The sequence below is a fragment of the Gossypium hirsutum genome, chromosome A11 (genome assembly GCF_007990345.1).
Source record: "Gossypium hirsutum isolate 1008001.06 chromosome A11, Gossypium_hirsutum_v2.1, whole genome shotgun sequence".
Taxonomy (NCBI): Eukaryota; Viridiplantae; Streptophyta; class Magnoliopsida; order Malvales; family Malvaceae; genus Gossypium; species Gossypium hirsutum.
The window spans coordinates 29422856-29435191 of NC_053434.1; the positions used below are offsets into that span (position 1 = coordinate 29422856).

Below are 12336 nucleotides of genomic sequence, written 5' to 3' on the forward strand. Positions count from 1 at the left end.
GTTTTATCTTTATTAGTAACTTTATGCATCTGTTTACAGTTCCAGTGTTTATTAATAGGTATCTTATGGAATAATAGTATCATTATTTAAGAGTTTGTTTTAGCGGTACGTAGTGTCTATCGGTGTCCACCAGTCTCACTACAGTTTCAATATACATTACTAAAAAGTTTGTAGTACGGTATACTACCTACGGTAGTCTTAGTAATCCTACCTATGGCAACTCCAATCAAAATCAAGATACAGTTTTCAGAGAGAACTTACAGGATCGGCGTGGAGACTCGGTGTACCACACATTCAGTAAAACATTTCAAAATAGTTCAAGTCATTTTAAACAGTTCTCTTTGAATTCCCCAGTTCAAAAAGAAATCCAAATCCATAGCCGAGTTTTGCAACCTGGCTATGATACCACTAAATGTAACACCCCAAACCCGACCTAGACGTTATGGCCAAATCTAGCGATGTCACATTGAAGTATTTTTCGTAAAACGTGATAATGTTTGAAAAGCCCAATGTTTATTTAGCCTCTTTATGTGATCTAGAAAATAATCTTAAAACTTGCTTCACAATTAAAAAGCATTTACTTTAAAATGTTATAAATTCCAAAATCTCATTTATCACGGAAGTTTCTGAGACAGTTTTGCGTATTCGTGGTATTTTGGTAAATCATGCATATCTTTTGAAAACCCGCATCCTACCACTAGCAGGTATAAATCATAACAAAATAATAAAAGCCCAAATTAAAGAATAAAACTTAAAGAGGCCTTTTACATAAAAATACCCAAATTAAACTACTTATAAGTTAATAGAAATATTCGGAAGCATAAGCTGTTGTGTGTCCACCTCCGAGTCCCTCGCAACACCGATCTGCCTAAGGATTACCTGTACAGTTAATACAGTTGGGTCAGTTTACGAAAACTCAGTGTGTAATCCCATATAAGCAAACAATCAGAGTAACACAATTTGGGCCTAAGCTCTTTCAATTTCAGTTAGGGCCTTAGCCCATTCCAGCAACAGTATTAGTGGGGCCTAAGCCCATATCAGTAACAGTAAACAGTGCAATAACAGTAAATAGTGCAGCAGTAGTAACAATATGCAGGTCCTACCTATCCAACCTCTACACACCATCTCCGTACCAACCCTACACACCATGTGGGGATAAAATCAACCCACCCATGCCTACACACCATAATTAGCATCGGTTGCTGCACTAAATAGTATTGCAGCAAAGTTGCCAATATAGTAGGCTTAAAGCCATCAGTAGGTCCACAGTCGCCTTGCGCGACCCGTGCGACCATATCAGTACAGTCCACTTCCTCCAAAATCATATATCCCACCCTATCCAATGCAACATAATATTATACATGGATGCAACATACATATAACATGGCATGCTCAAATGCAGTCATACATATCGTGGAAAAAATCTGTCATTTTACCTTACCGAGGTATTACAATCATTTTACCCTATAGGGGTATTTCGGTCATTTTATCAGATAAGGGAAAATCGTCATTTTATCACATAAGGGCAAAATCGTCATTTTATCACTTAGGGGAAAATCATCATTTTATCACATGAGGGTTTAGGTATGCTTACCGACCCAACAGAAGGTGACAGTCGTCTCAGGCAACCCATGCAACATTAACAATCAAACAGTGAAAATGGGCCCAAAGCCTATAATGCGGGCCCATGTAGGCTCACATGCCTGTGTGGCCCACGAAGCCCAAAAATGGCCTTGACTGTGTGAACTACACAATCTGGCCCAAAAATCTCCACGCGTTCGTGAAATCGCTCATGATGGCCTCTACGTTCTAACACCCACGATTTATGCATTTGGGATACCACACGAGCGAGCGCACGCTCGTGTAGAGTCAACAATCTGTTATTTCAGCTTTTGGCATTTTACGATTAGAGGTAGTGTGATTACACACCTGATTACGGAATGCGTGAAAAAGAACATGAGTACTTCACCCTACAATCAGTCACAATCTTCGGTTAGTTGTTTCCCAAATGACCTATCAAAGGCCTCCACCAAAAACTTGTCTAACAGTTTACCTCTTACCTGATTAAATCAACCGTAATTTATACAAATTAATATCCCATGCTAAGCACATTTATGGATGATTTCTCCTGATATTTGGTGAATTCGATGCTCCTAATCCTTTAATTTCATGTTTTATACTTAGGTGAGCATAAGAGAGTAAAAAGAGCAAGAAACGGGCCAAAAACGAAGAAAATGGGTCAATGTAGGAAATCAACACAGGCTGGACTTCCTCACACGGGTAATTCACACGCCCGTGTCTATTTAACAGGCTCGAACACAGGTTGAAGCACTTGCACACGGGCGTGTCACGCGGGCATGTCCCTATCGAGCCCAAATTTAGTCCTATTCGGAAAAGGCCACTCTTGAGGGTTTTGAAGCATTCTAAAGCCTATATAAACACCCCAGGAGATACCTAGAAAACACACATGGAGTAGGAGGCAAGGAATTACTCGAAGAAATCTGATTGATCCATCTTAGAAGCCAAATTCTTCTTCAAGACTGAAAATCTCCCTTCAATTTCCCTTCAAGAGTTTTTGGGTTTTCTTTATGTCTTGTTCTCATTATTCTTTTGAGATGTTTTCTTTCTTAAATATGAACTAAACCCCCTAAATACCCAAGGGGAATGAAACCTAAGATGGATCTTGTTATTATTATTTGAATTATATGATAAATATTTGATTTGTTCTTAATTATGTGTTCTTAATTCTTGCTTTGATATTCCAGGATATTAATTCAAGTTTTGATATGCTTATTTAGAGGAGCAAAAGTCCCTGTCTGAGAGTAGATCTAACATAATTAAGTGGAGTTGATTGCACGTCTAGAGATAGGGTGACATAATTTTGCCAGATTAGGGAGAAACCTAATAAGGGAATCCATAAATCGAGTTAATGCAACACTAGTGGTTTTAATTAGAAAGAGATTTCAATTAATCAACCTAGGGTTAGACGTTGTTAGTCTCGAGAGAGATAATAATATAAATTAGGGATTTCTAATGATCAAGTCAAATGAGTAAATCGTCTAATTCAGAGTCAATAACAAGTGAAGTCTAGGTGGATTTTTCCTTAGGTATTGTCCAAATCATTCAGTTTTCCCAAAAGTTATTTTCCCAATTCACTTTTTGTTCATTCTTAGTTTAGTAATTAGTTTAGATAAAACAAATCCCTTTATTTTTAGGCTAGATAATAAAAAGAAATTTAATACTAGTACTTTTAGTTTCTTTGGGTTCAACATTCTGGTCTTGCCATAAGCTATACTACTGTTCGATAGGTACGCTTGCCTTTGTCGTGATAATAGTTAGTTTTCAAGAACAGTCATTATAAATTATAAAACTTATCACGATTTGCTCACATCAAGTTTTTGGTGCCATTGCCGGGGAACTAAGATATTAGGAACACTTAATTTTTATTACTTTAGCCATTTACTTTATTGCAATTTAAATTTTATTTTGATTTTTGTTACTAAATTTTCTTTTTCCTTCTAGCAGGTTTTTATAGTTTATGACTAGGAGAAACCCATCGAGACCATTGCTTTTTGACAGTGAGATTGATCGCACAGCTTACAGAAACTGAAGAGAAATAAGGCGAAGCCTAAGATACACAGAGAAAGAGTAAGAGGACGATATTCAAGCCACAACCGAGGAGATGGCTGAAAATTAGAATAATTAGCTTCCTCCTGTAGTTGCTGCAGATCCAATAAATTAGAATCCTGCGCCTCGTACTATGTATGATTATGCTAAACCTACTTTAACAGGAGCCGAATCGAGTATAGTTAGACCTGCTGTTGCTGCAAATAATTTTGAACTGAAACATAGCACGATTCAAATGATACAACAGTTTGTTCAGTTTGATGGTTTGCAGGATGAGGACCCAAATACTCATTTGGTGAATTTTCTGGAGTCTTGCGACACATTTAAGATCAATGGTGTTTCTGACGATGTCATTCGCCTTCAGTTGTTTCCCTTTTCATTGAGGAATAAAGCTAAACAGTGCTTGAACTCGTTACCACGAGGGTCAATCACTACTTGGGAACAAATGACCGAAATTTTTTTACTTAAAATATTTTTTTCCTACTAAAATGGCTAAGTTAAGGAATGATATCTCTTCTTTTGTGCAGATGGATGTAGAAACACTCTATGATGCATGGGAGAGATATAAGAATCTATTGAAAAGGTGCCCTCACCATGGGTTACCTTTATGGTTGCAGGTTCAAATGTTTTACAACGGTGTGAACCCCTCAACAAGGCAACTTATCGATGCAGCTACTGGTGGGACTATCAATAACAAAACACCTGAAGTGGCTTATGAATTTATTGAAGAGATGTCACTGAATAACTATCAGTGGCAAGTCATGAGAACAAAGCTGACAAAAGCAGCCGGTGTTTTCAACCTCGATGCAGTTACTATGCTATCTAACCAGGTAGAACTTTTAAATAAAAAGATTGATGGTTTATATGGTTCTACTCAGGTACATCCAATGATGAGATGCGATTCAAATGGAGGAGGAGTACACACAGAATATCAATCCTTCAACCCTAACACCAAGGAGGAACAAGTTTAATATATGGGTAACAATAATTCTAGACCTCAAAATAACCCATACAGTAATACTTATAATGCAGGTTGGAGGAACTATCCTAACTTCTCGTAGGGTGGTCAAGGAAATCAAAGGCCACAACATCCTCTGGGTTTTCATCAACCACCTTACCAACAGGAAAAGAAGTCGAACCTCGAGGAGATGCTAACAAAGTTCATCTCGATGTCAGAAAATAGCTTTCAGAATCCTGAGACAGCACTTAAGAATACTGAGACAGCACTTAAGAATCAACAAGCATCGATCCAAGGGCTCGAAACTCAGATAGGACAGCCCACCAAATTAATTTCTGAACGACCACAAGGTTGCTTGCCAAGTAACACTAAATCTAACCAGGTTAGTTGAACCTGAACCAGAATCGAGGCAAAGAATTATGGTAAGTAAAGGTAAGGATGAGGTGGACCACAGTAAGTGAAAACCGGTAAGTAAAGAATACAAACCTTGTGTGCCATACCCCAATGTGACAAGAAATGACCACAAGGACGAAAAATTTGGTAAATTCTTTAAACTATTAAAGAAATTACATATTAACTTACCGTTTATTGAAGCTCTTTCGCAGATGCCGAATGCAGTTAAATTCTTAAAAGAGCTTTTAGTAAACAAAAGGAAGTTGGATGGGGCGTCGCATGTAGAGTTGAATGTAGTTTGCTCAGCCATTCTACAGAATAAGCTGGCCAACAAATTGAAAGATCCAGGGAGTTTTACGATTCCTTGTTTGATTGGTAGTCTAAACGTGAATAATGCATTGGCTGATTTAAGGACAAGCATTAATGTTATGCCCGATAAAATGTTTAAATAGCTAGGTCTTGGGAAACCCAAACAAGCTAGGATGAGCATTCAATTGGCTGATAAAACCATTAGATTTCCTAGGGGTATCATTGAAGATGTTCTTGTTAAAATTGATAAATTTATATACCTAGTAGACTTTATTGTTCTAGATATGGAAGAGGATAGTAACATACCTTTGATTTTAGGACGACCCTTTTTAGCAATTGCTAAAACCATTATTGATGTTGGTACAGGTGAACTCAAACTTTGTGTGGGTGATGAAACAATCACTCTTCAAGCTCGTAATTTGAATAACACATCGAATATTGAGGGTGGTTGTATAAACCATGCTACCAATACTAATCATGTGGTGCAACCTTCTTCGCAGGAAACACGTTCGAGGAGCATACATGAGCCTTTCTCAAGTAACAACAAAAGACCCATCTATGGAGAACAAAGACTTCAGGTTGATGAACTAGATGAATGGCGAACACCTGTCAAGGAGAAACCAAAAGTACATGAAAAATCAAAGTGACACCACAATGAACATAGGGATGAAACAAGGAAAATTAAAGTTGGGGACAAAGTATTGTTAGATGAAAATAACCCTCGAATTGCTACCCTAGAGCACAATACGGACAGAGCGACTCCCTTCACGGTAATGAACATCTTCCCACATGGTACAATCGAGGTAACACATATTGTATTCGAAACTTTTAAGGTAAATAATGCTCGACTCATACCTTATTTTGATAAAATTGATAGCAGAGGTGAGGAGTTTCAACTCCTTAATCCACCGTAATCCCATGAAATTGAGGTAAGTCAAACTTAGACTACAAATAAGCGCTCCTCGGGAGGCAACCCGAGCACTAACAGTGTTAACTTCTTTGAATTTTAGTTTTTATCATCTAAATCACTAACTGAGTCCTTGAACACAGGTTTTCCACATCCATACGGCCAGGCACACGGGCAAGCCTTAGGCCGTGCCCATACCATGGGAGGCAACATGGCCGTGCGAGACGGGCGGTGTGAAAATAATGCCAAATTTTTTCCAACACGGGATTCGACACGTTGCCACGGCCGTGCGATATGGCCGTGGGTGAAACTGTCAAAACAACACGGGCGTACGCCACGCCCATGTCTAGAAGCCATGGTTGAAATTGAGAAATTAACACGGGCATGCGACATGCCCGTGCTCACCAGCCATGGTCAAACCTGTCAAAATAACACAGGCGTGCGCATACATACACGGGCATGGGAGAAGTGAACGAAGCAGGACACGACCGTGCGACACAACCCTGTGCACCAACACGCCCAAGAAACACGGGCATAGACCGAATTTCAGACGTGCCCAAATTTGAAAATCACGAAATGCACGGGTTAAAATAAGGGCACACGGGTGTGCCCGACGGTCGTGTGCCACAAAATCTATATAAACCCCTCACCATTCATCATCCCCTTCCCCAAAACCTAACCCTAGCCACCGAAATACTCTTCCCTACCACCGACCGGCCACCCCTAGTCCTCTTCTTTTCTCCCAGTTTTCTCCCCTCTCTCATCTTCTCCCTTTGTGCAACCCACATGGCCCCATCACCCACGCCCGTGGCCGACCCCAATCGCACCCAAACTTCACTCCGTCGCTCCTCCGACCACCGGACCTCTTCTAACGGTTTTCTCTTTTATTTTACTTTCTTTTGATGCTTACTAACATGATTCTTTTACCCTATTATTTTGCTACTAATTGTTTATCATTCTCATTCTTAGGATTTAGTTCACATACTTTGAACCATATTCTTACCATGCTTAGTTACTTTCATCTAATTTGTTTTTAATTTAGTCATGCTATCACTTTGCTTTTTGCCATAAAATCTCTGTCAAGTTTAATTGCTTTCGGTTGAGTCTTGTTAGTGTTAGTAATTTTTTATTGCATTTTTTAGTTTAATTCATGGTTAATTCCTTTTTAAATTTGTTGATATCTTTTACATTCATCAAGATATAAGATTAGTTCTTCTTGCAGGTATATCATGTCAAATCCACGCGGTAAGAAGACTGTCGTTCCTGCCTTGAAGAAACGCAAAGGAGCAGCATCCTCCTTGGGTCCTACCATCGAGATCAGGCATCCATTCCTCCAATTTCCGCTAGGACCCCAGGAGGAGCTAGTCCAGATATTACGGGCCTAACCCCTAGGTGTGGGCCGTTGCATTGACTGGGCCGCACTAGAACAAATCCAACTGGCTAACGTAGTTTGGGCCCTCCTGACTACTGACCCATAGGGGCTATTCTTTGAGATTGTCGAGCCAACGTAACTCGAGCTCACACTAGACCTCTATTCGACCTTACACCTTCAAGTTGTTATGATAGAGTTCGATGATCCTAGAACGGTCCAGTTCCGTCTCGGCGGTTTAGTTCGCTAGTTGAGTGTGCCTGAGTTCGGAGTCGCGTTAGGACTATACACGGAGGAGTTCATGGACAACGACGACTTCTCCAGCCTCCATCGCTACATCCACTACTCTTTTTCAAACTACTGGAAGGCCCTCGTCCCTGCTTTAGGGACCTATGACTTGAGTCATTCCAAGGCATCGGCTCTCACCCTATCCTTGCGATGCCTACACGTCATCTTAATCCACACCCTGACAGGACGACGAGAGAGCATCTATGTCGTCAACACTCACGATGCCTATTTCTTATAGAGCATGTCAAATAGACACATCTTCAACCTTGCTTATTTCATCACCCTCGCCATTCGCCATTAGGCGGAGCGGCACAGGAAAGGAGTCATATCCATCGGCCTTTATGTGACTCGCCTAGCGTGGTACTTCGGTCTCTTCAACACGGCGGTGCAAGCATCCTCCATCACCCTCATCGGTCAGATGTCCCTACAAGGCATCTCGAGCATGCTTCATATAAGGAGGACCCAGAGGACATTGCCGATGATGTCCCTCCACCTCACGAGGATCCAGCCTCTCAGCCACCACCTATTCATTGTCCAGTTCATGCGGTGACTTCACTCTCTGACATCTCTGAGCGCCTTACTCAATTCAAGTAGCAATGTTTTCAGTGCTTTGATCACATTGATGCAACTCTATATCAGATTTGTCAGCACCTTCACATCTCATCGCCACCCCCACCTCACGAACCATCTAGCGATGAAGATGTTTAAATACTTTTATTTATTATTTTTATGTTTTTATTTTTATCTTTTTAAAACTACTTTTTATTTTATTTTTCTTCTATTTTAATTTTATATCATCCTTAGGTTTTATAGTTTATATTGAATAACTTATACTTTCGTCCATTTCTTTACGAGTAATCATGTTTTTTTTATTTCTTAAGGAGGTATTGATTCTATCGCAGTTATAAAGAGCCTCAAAGCTTACTATTACTTAGGAACTTGAAACTCCACTGGAAAAGGTTCTCCACGACTACCATGTCCTGCCCGACCACCACGATAACCTCTTTGCTGGACACTGTGGCTGTGGAACCCAACCTCTACAACCACCGGAGTATCCTCCTCCAATCTCATCATTGCCTTTGCAGATTACTTTCCATGACTCCAAGTCAAGGATTCCATTCTTCATTCAGGAAGTTTCAATTCTCCCCCTATCCTATGATCTTATATCTATATTTTTCAGTAAGGCTAACTTTGTACATTGAGGACAATGTACATTTTAAGTGTAGAGGGGATATTTATATCATTATCAGAAAAATCCCTGAATTTTGTCTTGTTCTCAAATAATCTTCTCATATCATTATTAGAATGAATTTTGATTAATTTATGATTTTTATTGATATGTCTTGAATTAAAACATAGGCATTTATGCATTGATTGTTAGACTTTAAGAAATTAGAGAATTAAGCAGCATAAGTTAATTTTTGAGAATTAAAAATTATTAGGTTGTTTCCCCAAGTTTAGGTATTATCTTGAGTCGAAATTCACAGGTTTAACATCAAAAAGCCATAATTTTTGTGAGATCTTGAGCCTTTAGAGCATCTATTATTTCTTTCATGCTCACTTTTATTATTGCTATGAGTGCGTCAATATTGATTTGTTATTCTAGAACTTGCTTCGATTATGCATGTCAAAACCACATCATTTGATTTGATATGTCGAGATGCTAAAGGCACTTTGGTTTAACCCACTTACTCCATAAAAATCTACCCTCATAATTAACCCTTAGTGAAACCCCTTGAGCCTAACAAGTTATTCATTGATTTACCCTCAATATTAACCCATAACCCATTACTGTTGAAATTCTATCATTTGACCCCTATTTTTGTCGAGATTTGATTTGAATAAGTTGCTTAGCTATGTTTTATTTTTTATAGTTAGCAAAATTCTATGTTAACTTGATTTGTTAAAAAAAAACACATATTAGTAGTAACTTTTTGTTTTTAAGCTTAAGTATTTTAACTCCATTCCCATGAAGAAAAGCTCAATTCAATGATCTTTTAATTAGGAATGTAATTTATCAAGTTTTAGTATTTTTTTAGTTAGGTAATTTTTCAATTCAATCTCGATTCTAACCTTTTCTTTCAGCTTGTGACCACACCCATAATCAAAGCCACGTTACAACCCTCTAAAGACCTTTTGATTAATGTATCATCTCAATATATAGTGGTGGAGATTTGATTTTCATGCAAGCTTATGGTAATAACTTTTCATATTGACTGATGAGTGCTTAATTTGTTGTCCTTAAACACCTCAAGTGATTTGAGTGAATCTTTAGTTAGGATGTTGAATTATGTGATATTTTGAATCAAAGGTGATTACTTAAATGAGGGGAGACACCTAATGTTTTCGTGATAAAATGCTCAACTTGGAATGTTTGAAACTTTGATGTTCTTCTAGTCGAATTCTCAATGTATGATTACTTATGGTTTATTCTGAGATATTATTGACAGGAATTATAAGTTGAGAAAAATGAATTCTTAATTGTAAGTTGAGAATTTTGCTTGAGGATAAGCAAACACTTAAGTGTGGGGGTATTTGATAAACCATAAATTATACATATTTTTATCCCATGGTAAGCACATTTATGGATGATTTCTCCTTAGATTTGGTGAATTTGATGCTCCTAATCCTTTAATTTCATATTTTATATTTAGGTGAGCAAGGAGAGTAAAAAGAGCGAGAAACGGGCCAAAAATGAAGAAAATGGGTCAACGTAGGAAATCAACATGGCCTGGACTTCCTCACACGGGTAGTTCACACGCCCGTGTCTATTTAATAGACTCGAACACGGGTTGAAGCAATTGCACACGGGCGTGTCCCTATCGAGCCCAAATCTAATTTTATTTAGAAAAGGCCACTCTTGAGGGTTTTGAAGCATTCTAAAGCCTATATAAACACCCCAGGAGATACCTAGAAAACACACATGGAATAGAAGGGAAGGAATTACTCGAAGAAAGCCGATTGATCCATCTCAGAAGCCAGATTCTCCTTTAAGACTAAAGATCTCCCTTCAATTTCTCTTCAGGCGTTTTTGGGTTTTCTTTATGTTTTTTTCTCATTATTCTTTTAAGATGTTTTCTTTCATAAATTTGAACTAAACCCCCTAAATACCTAAGGGGAATGAAACCTAAGATGGATCTTGTTATTATTATCTGAATTATATGATAAATATTTAATTTGTTCTTAATTATGTGTTCTTAATTCTTGCTTTGATATTCCAGGATATTAATTCAAGTTTTGATGTGCTTATTCAGATGAGCAAAATTCCCTGTCTAAGAGTAGATCTAACATAATTAAGCAGAGTTGATTGCATGCCTAGAGATAGGGTGACATAATTTTGCCAGATTAGGGTGAAACCTAATAAGGGAATCCATAAATTGAGTTAATGCAACACTAGGGGTTTTAAATAGAAATAGATTTCAATTAATCAACCTAGGGTTAAACGTTGTTAGTCTCGAGAAAGATAATAATATAAATTAGGGATTTCTACGGATCAAGTCAAATAAGTAAATCGTCTAATTCAGAGTCAATAACAAGTGAAGTCTAGGTGGATTTTTCCTTAGGTATTGGCCAAATCATTCAGTTTTCCCAAAAGTTATTCCCCCAATTCACTTTCTGTGCATTCTTAGTTTAGTAATTAGATTAGATAAAACAAATCCCTTTATTTTTAGGCTAGATAATAAAAAGAAAGTTAATACTAGTACTTTTAGTTCCTTTGGGTTCGATACTTCGGTCTTGCCATAAGCTATACTACTGTTCGATAGGTGCGCCATAAGCTATACTACGATCATTTATAAATTATAAAACTTATCACAATTTGTTCACATCAGTATGCAGTAACGGTTAAAGTATTAAGATGTAAGAATGACCAGAGGAGAGGAGAAGAATGAGGTATTCGGCAAGTGAACAAAAGGGAAGGAAAGAGTCGGTTAGCAACAATCGAAGGGTCTAAGAGACAAAGATGGGAGTATTCGACCAAAAGCATCAACGCAAGAAATGATGATTGAAAAAAACTAAATGAGGGGAAAAAAAGAATGGCATTCAGTTAAGGGCAATAAGAAGAACATGAGAGGAAACGATTTGCTACCAGAGTAGGGAAGAAGAGAAGTCAATCAAAACTAGGCTCTGTAAAGAAGAGCAACCCGAAACTTACCCAGAATGCAAAATACCTGAGTGGTCAATAATGTTCGGTCTCAACAACAAAAGAGAAAAAGAGAAACAACAAATTTTCTAGCACAAAATTGGCACCACTAGAATAAAGTCCCAAAACACAAAAATGACACATAATTTCCCAAAACTGACAATTTTTGAGGGAAAAGCTAACTTAGCCAAAATTTTGTGTACCTCCTAACCAATTTCAGTACAACACCACTTCTTGTAATAGCCCGATTTAGGGCTAAAATGGAATAGTGGTTTCGAAACCACAAATTCAAGGTTGAAAGAAATTATTTTGATTAAGTTTTAGTGTTTATATTATGATTTCAT

The 12336-nt window shown here is 38.0% G+C and overlaps 1 non-coding gene across 1 annotated transcript; it reads right to left on the reverse strand.

Annotated features, from left to right (window-relative positions):
- Positions 1–4121: 4121 nt before the first annotated feature.
- On the reverse strand, positions 4122–4228 carry LOC121210310 (small nucleolar RNA R71). The gene has a single exon (XR_005905424.1). It is a non-coding gene; the product is annotated as a small nucleolar RNA R71 (small nucleolar RNA).
- Positions 4229–12336: the final 8108 nt, after the last annotated feature.